Raw genomic sequence first — 6,281 nt, 5'->3', positions numbered from 1 at the left:
AGGGCCAGGAGCAGCTGAGGGAGGCAGATAGGCTCAGAGTACGTTTCCGTTTACAGGGAGCAGAACACAGGCCGCCGAGTGTCCACGGAGCAATGTGCAAATTGCAGTGATGGGGAAAGTAAAACCTCTACTTGGAGCACAGGATCTCTGGCAAACGTGGGGACTGCCGCCGACAGCGCTGCTGAGTACACCCAAGTGCACAGACATTTGCTCAGCAAACAGTAAATGCGTGAAAGAAATTACCTTGAGAGGGCTGTGCCTGCTCCAAACGCGTGGGTAACGTGAGCAGAGTGGCTGCCGTTCAAAGTGTAATCACAGGAAAACAGGGCTGCGGGCTCACACACAACAGACACACACAGGTTATCCAAAATGTCACTGTATACAGACTGCACTTTGTTCAACGTGGATTTTGGTTTTGTAGACTCCAAACTCAGACACTCGTTCACCTCACAGCCTTGGATTTGTCTATATTATGTGTATGTGTATATATACATATATATATACACATATATACATGTGTATTCATATATATACATATATATATATATACACACACACACACACACACACACACATATATATATATACACCTTCCTTTCTTACCATAACATCAATGCCTAGTCTGAATGTCATCATTCAAGAGTGGGGGAAGAACCAAACTCTTCATATGAACAGGGCTGGACGGGGAATGTTAGTTTCGGCAGTTTGCTTTCTCCATTCAGATTATTCCTGTCAAAGCTCAACTGGTTTTTGAAGCCAAACTACAGTAATAAGGATCCTGTGGTCCTTCAGGATGGCTGCTTTCACCCTCCTACCTGGGCCACTTAGACACTTTACATAGGCTACAAAAATTAGTTACCCCACTCAAGGCGGGGCGGAGCAGCGAAAGGACACGAAAACCACAGATAACCAAGACATTTTTTCCAAATGGTCAGTTTGAAAAAACAAACAAACAAAACAACTTACTCAGAATCAAGAGAAAATACTGTGTGAGAGTCAGGCTGCGGAACCACCCTTTCTCAGGACCCACAGCCTCCTCATTTGTTCGTAGAGAACAGTGAGACATGAAGGCCGGCAGATGTGTTCTTGGGATGGGGGAGGGTACTGGTCACCTGTGGACACAGATCAAAGGGCAGAGATGCGGTAAGCTGCACCTCTATCCACTGCCACAGCGCAGGGCCTTCTGCTCACCCGCAGAAGTTTGTACTTGGGATGCGGGAGGGTACTGATCACCTGTGGGCACAGATCAAAAGGGCAGAGATGCGGAAAGCTGCACCTCTATCCACTGCCACAGCGCAGGGCCTTCTGCTCACCCGCAGAAGTTCCAGAGATAGCCCCCAGCCAAGCCTGCACACAAAACATCTCCTTCTGGCTCAACTGTAGCCAGGACTCTTTGAAGGCCAAGTTGGGAAAAAGCCACAAATTTTCCTTTTCTAAAACAGAATTCTTGCCTGCCCACTGGTCAAGTTCTTATTTTCAGCTCGCTTTTGTTGTTGTTTTTTTTTAAAAAAGAAAAAAAACAAAGAGAAGGCAGGTGTAATCTTCCACACTGAACCAGTCCGCGGCCAGCCAGGACCTGCTGGGAAGGGGCCCCTCCAGGATGCATCGTGCCACTTTGATCTCATCACCTGGAATTTGAGAGCAAAAGCCCTTTACCAACCCACCACGAAACCGCCGGTCAGCTCTCATCCTCCCACAGGAGGGGCCCAACTCCAGCTCCAGAGACACTGGCAGCGAGGGGCAACAATCCCCGGACCACTGGGGCTTCACCCAGGGCTGAGACCTGCCACCTCTCTCAGACTGAGACGCAGCGAGGTTCTCATCAACTCACACCAGAACATGAATCCACTCCATCACCAAGAGTCACCTCACGGCACAGTCTCATCCTCTCCTTGGGGGCTTCTGAAACGCACATCTCTCTGACCCAAGCAGGTAGTGACACGTGACTTGAAAAGAGGTAAAGGGGGACGGGGTGGGGTATGAGAAATGAGTCACAGGACAACTTCTCAGCCCTCCGTGACACTGTATCTATGGGAGGTGAGGCAACCACACCCCAAACTGTACCTGGAGATGCAGGAAAACGCAGGAGCAGAGGGGAGAAAAAGAAAAAAAAAAGGGAACACAGTCACTTAATGCTCCTCTCATGGTTCTCTCCTACCCTGGTTGCGTCGCCAAGTTCTCGGGCGCAGGCAGGGCCTGCTCTAGCTTGGGGAGCTGCTGCTCCGGGAGTTTGGGGAGTCCTGCTCGTTGATGGTGTTCAGCAGCAGGCAGGCAGGCAGGCAGCCGCGGCAGGTGAGGGTGCCCGGCCTCCCGGGCCTGCTCCTCGGAGGGCTGGCAGAGCCCTTCCTCCTCGTCGCCAGGGGGCCGCACGTGGCAGCTGTCGCAGAAGTCCAGGGGCCCGGCCAGAGCATCGTCGATGAGCGCGTTGAACTCTTTGAGGTCGTCATCATGGTGGCCCCAGTTGCACACACACACCTCGATGCCCGAGTCACTTGTGAAGCGGCGACGTCTGCCGGGCGTCTTGCCTTTGCTGTCAGGGAGGGCGCCGCCCTGCTCGGAGCTGCACCCTTTCAGCAGCTCCTCCTTACATTCGGAATCCTTGTCCAGGAAGGCCCCAGGGTCCATCTCCCCCAGGCCGGCCACAGAGCCGCTGGGCTCCATCCTGGGGGCTTTGGTGGCTGCTGCTGGGTCTGCTGGCATGTTGGAGGGCTCAGGGTCAGCGATGCTCGGGGATCGCGTGCTGCTTCTGCTGGGCCCGGGCGAGGGGCTGCTCTGAGCCCCTGGTGGGGTCGGCGCCCGGGGGCTGCCGCCTGTAGGGCCACACTGTGCAGACAGCTGCTGCTGGAGCTGGAAGGCACTGTATGGTGGGGGAGGAGTCGGAGGTCGGTTCACCACTTCCTCATAAGGAGGTAGTAAAGAGTTTGGCAAAAACCTGAAAGGAAATGGCAGCGCTGAGTAACTGTGGGCTTCCCGGTAGGCGATCGGGTGGATTTCATGTTGCCGCCGCTGGGCCTGACGGCGGTGCTTGGCTCGGCGGTGGTGGCACACGCAGCAGCAGCTCGGCAGGATGACGAGGGTCCGCACGAGCCAGAACCACCAGAGTTCATAGTAGTAGCTGCAGCACTGAGACCGTCCACAGCAGTGTCCTGTGTCACAGATGTAGCTTTGATTGTTGGGACCCACGCAGGTTTCCTTATCCTGCGGGGGTTCAGCCCTGGCTGACAGGGGGCTGGGCAGCGCCTGGAGGAGCAGGTGCGCCACGCCACCCAGGAGCCTTCTCCTCTCCATCCCCCTCCCCCGCCTCCTCTTCCCTCTTCTTCCTGCTTCTTGTTTGTTATATTTCTTATATTCCATATAAGTGAGATCAGGCAGTGTTTGCCTTTCTCTGACTTATTTCACTTAGCATAATACCCTCCAAGTCCATCTATGATGCTGCAGATGGCAAAATTTCATTCTTTTTTATGGCTGAGTAGTATTCCATTGTGTGTGTGTGCGTGTGTACGTGTGTATAGATATATCTCATCTTCTTTTGACTTCTTTTAACAGACTATTAACTTTTAAGACTATATTCCATGTGTATACCTCTGAGAGGTTGGGTTGGGAGACCAGAGCAGGTTTCATTTTCTGCAATTCACATGTATTGCTCTTACGACTTAAACAAAAATCTAATAAAGATATTAAAAGCAGATGCAAGGGAAAAATAACAGAAGACATGCACAAAATTAATAATAATGCCAATTAAGGTGGAAGGCTTATTGGTAGCTCTTTTCTCTTTTTCCCCATTTTTCTATATGGCCTGCAATGTTATGATTCTATCAGTTGTAGGACCCACATCTCCACACCTCACCACAGCACCTCTTAAACTTGCTTAGTTCTCAATCTAGCTATTTAATGCTGACCTTCCTGTAATTAATCCTTTCTTGTACTTTCTCAATTCATCCCATTTCCTTTCTGGTATCGAATTTCAATTTTATAGCAAGATCTATTTTCCCTTAACTCTATTCTAGCTAGTTTGCTTAATTCTAACCTGATCCTCAACTCCAATTCCAAATATTACTAGAAAGAAGGGACACTTCTCACTTGTTTTGTAAGACGCTTGCCTCTTGAGAAATTAGATCACGTAGAGTCTCAAGGCCACTTGTGGCTCTATACTTGTTTTCTGGCAGTCACTCTGAGTTGCATTTCTTCTGGAAGGCCACGGATGACAGTAGGGTAGATTCCAGGTTCTCAAGTTGAGAATGAACACACTACCCAGTGCTTCAAAGCCCTCTACCATGATGTTTTGGGCCTCCCTAGAGGCTGGGCTCTTAAGAGCTGAGGAAACTCTGGCAGAGTTCTAGCAAGTTCTCCCTACCTTTCCCTTCTGAGTTAACCTACGTGCTGGAACAGAACAGCCTCTGTTTTCTGCTATTTTTCAGTACTAAAACAGTCTTAAAGAACTCATCAACCTTTTTATAACGTGAATCAGATTCTGTCTCTCCTTGCCTAAAACTCTTTAGTGGCTTTCCATTGAACTTAGGAGAAAAGTGTAAAGCCTCATCTTTGTTCGCACAGGGCGCCATGTGACCTGGCTCTGCCTATTTCTCCCTCTCACCCCTGCCATCCCGTTCCTCGCCTCCCGTGTTCCAGCTACGCTGACCTGCTCTCCCTTCCTCAGTGTGCCCAGCTTTGTCTTACCAAGGAGGCCTTTGTTCATGTTGTGCTTTCTACTGGGAGTGTTTCTCCTAGTTCTTTAAAAAGCCTATCCCCTCACCCTTTAGGTCTCACTTAAGTATCCCTTCAGTGAGACTTTCCCTGACCATTTTATCTATGGAGGGCCTTCCTAATCTTTCTCTATCTCAGCACCCTGTTTGCTTTCTACAGAGCATTGAGTTTATAGTAAGTTGTCGCTTACCCCGTTGATTGTCTCCTCCATCGATTATATATGTAGGTGCCAAGAGAGCAGCTTATGTTTTGCTCACCACTCACTATATACACGGTGCGTAGAAATTCAATACATACATTTTAAGTGAAATAAATTGAACCATAGAGTGGAAGAGACCCTAAAGTCACCTCGTGTGTCCTCTCAAACCACTCCACATCAGCCCTAATGGGTCTAAGTTAGAAAATTCCTGTCACAGCAAATTCTCTATTTGGGTATCTCAAAATGTCAATTAATTCTAATGTATATTGAGCAGAAATCTATCTTTCTGTCTGAAACTTCTCTTTATGGGTCATCTGGAGTTACACATAAGACACTTAATTCTTTTCAATGTCACTTTCAAATATTTGAATATGACTATCTCATCCTCCCCACACTCTACACATATTCTCAAATTCCTCAGAGAAACTGCTCCAACTGCTTCAATTACTTCTCTCCTCGCCAGACCCCATCGTGGGCATTTTTCAATGAATGTTTGCTTAATTTGAGTCATCTCAAATAGAAATCAGTATGAAGAATACTGTGAGATAATTATCTCCTTTTTTTTTTTTTGGATATGACCAATTTACGTATGCAATATAAATCTGCAAAAATTTTTTCTCTCTCTCTTTTCTAACATGTTACGCTATATAATATGTAATTTGGAATATGTAAATATATGGAATATACGGAATATGTAATATACGTAATTTGTAATACATGTATATGTAATATATAATATATGTAAATATATGTAATTTATATCAAGAGTGCAATCAACCAAAACCACTGCTTTCATTACTCATGCATGAACTCGTCTCCCTTACCTGGTGCATCTAATTGCTTGAACCTAACTATAGCTTCTATCTTCCATCTTGTTAGTTTTGATCTGTCATTCTAACCTGTCTAGATCTCTTTGAATCTTGTTCCTGTCAGCTGACTTATTAGTGCTATCTCCTGGCTCTGTGTCAACTGAACACTTGACAAGCTTGCCCACTTTGACTTCATCCAAGTTGCCAGTAAAAGTGCTGAACAAGGCAGACACATTAGCACAACCCAGAGAGCTCTCTTCCAGGTAAACATGGCACCTTGGTCATCGCGCTTTGGGCATTGTCATTCAGTCACACATGTAGTCTCATTAATGCCACGTTGCTCCTTTTTGCTCAAATGCCTCACTGCAGGTCATGCATGCTCTCTCTATAGCTGTCCCTTGACGTCCCAGCCTGCAAAGCATGGCAGAAAAGGAAGTGAGGTGAATCTGGGTGATGTTTTTTCTTGGTGAGCAGCACAGTTTGCAGCCTAGAAGCCTCAGGGGGATGTAGTTCTTTAGGATGAAGGCTCCCATTCAGTCACATCATCTCCTGTCTCATTGATTTGCCTC

General features: G+C 47.7%; 1 pseudogene; it reads right to left on the bottom strand.

The window, feature by feature from the left end:
- Positions 1–1,485: 1,485 nt before the first annotated feature.
- LOC112412986 (WW domain binding protein 1-like pseudogene) lies at positions 1,486–3,296 on the bottom strand (annotated as a pseudogene).
- Positions 3,297–6,281: the final 2,985 nt, after the last annotated feature.

The sequence above is a fragment of the Neophocaena asiaeorientalis genome, unplaced genomic scaffold (assembly GCF_003031525.2).
Source record: "Neophocaena asiaeorientalis asiaeorientalis breed wild unplaced genomic scaffold, Neophocaena_asiaeorientalis_V1.1 scaffold62, whole genome shotgun sequence".
NCBI classification, from domain to species: domain Eukaryota; kingdom Metazoa; phylum Chordata; class Mammalia; order Artiodactyla; family Phocoenidae; genus Neophocaena; species Neophocaena asiaeorientalis.
The sequence above is the reverse complement of the archived record's forward strand: the minus strand, read 5'-3'. Positions and strand labels throughout refer to the sequence as shown.